Raw genomic sequence first — 1,154 nt, 5'->3', positions numbered from 1 at the left:
TAACCTAGGTATATATACGTATATAGTCATACACCAGCAAACGCTTTGGTTGGTTTAATAATAACCTTCACCACTAATGAACCCTCAGTTAGAGGTAGTTTGACTTCTCTGTGTATATCACAAGCAATTAATCTGTGTGACAAGTTAATTTTTGAGACTTTTGAACTGCTTCATTTTGCATATTTTCTCTTTCAAAGAAAATTTTATGACAAAAGAAATAGTATACTAATAGGGTCTAAATTAGATCCTTGCTTAGGTTTTTTTCTCTCTTTTACCCTGAGAAATCGTGGTTATGATGGTAACAGCATATTGACCTGATCGGTGATCATTATTCATGGCCACAATGGCCGTTATATACTACCACTTGGCACTACTTTGAATGTCATTCAACGTAGGTATACAGTCTGAATCCGTATGTAGGTGCAGTTAGCCAGATTGTTATAATAAATGGTAAGGTGTAAATCCACCACGCTCAGCTGATTATTATATTCTTGGAAGAAAAGAACATTGAGAAAATGAGCTGACTATTATGCTCATTGGATCTGAATCTGATTGAACGTTCACATAATTTCTGTGAATATGGTTACCTGTTAGGTGATTAATCTCCTAACAGTGTTGATGAACTAGAAACAGTTTGGATGGAGAAGTGGATCATAATTAATCCAGCGCTTCATTGATTCACTCACTATAAGCAGAGCACATCTCTGCACTATTTCTATTGAGGTATAAAGTGACCATATACCTTTTTTCACTTACTGAATTGTAAGGTTTTTTTTAATATCAAAAAATCATTTTTGAACTTGAAATCTAATTGTAAACATTTTCATATGATATCTCATGACTGGTGTTTTTTGAAACTTGTTATTCGTAAAAATTTACTCAAGGGTTTTATTGATATTATTTAAAAACAGTAACTGTGCCTTGTTTTAGCTAGAATATACAATCTCCGATTAGTCCTTAATTGTTTTAAGCAGCGTACTTGAAAACAATTATTTCTTCCATAAGTATTTAATTGGAAGTCTAATGAGAAAGAGAGTTGTAGTTGTTCGTTGATGGCTTGTTGAATCTTTTGTTAAAACTTATTCTTCAGAGAGTGGCCCGGCATGGCCAGGTGGTTAGGGCGCTCGACTCGAAATCTGCGGGTCGCGGGTTCG

Source organism: Limulus polyphemus, unplaced genomic scaffold, assembly GCF_000517525.1.
Source record: "Limulus polyphemus unplaced genomic scaffold, Limulus_polyphemus-2.1.2 Scaffold504, whole genome shotgun sequence".
NCBI classification, from domain to species: domain Eukaryota; kingdom Metazoa; phylum Arthropoda; class Merostomata; order Xiphosura; family Limulidae; genus Limulus; species Limulus polyphemus.
Note: the sequence above shows the minus strand (reverse complement) of the source record.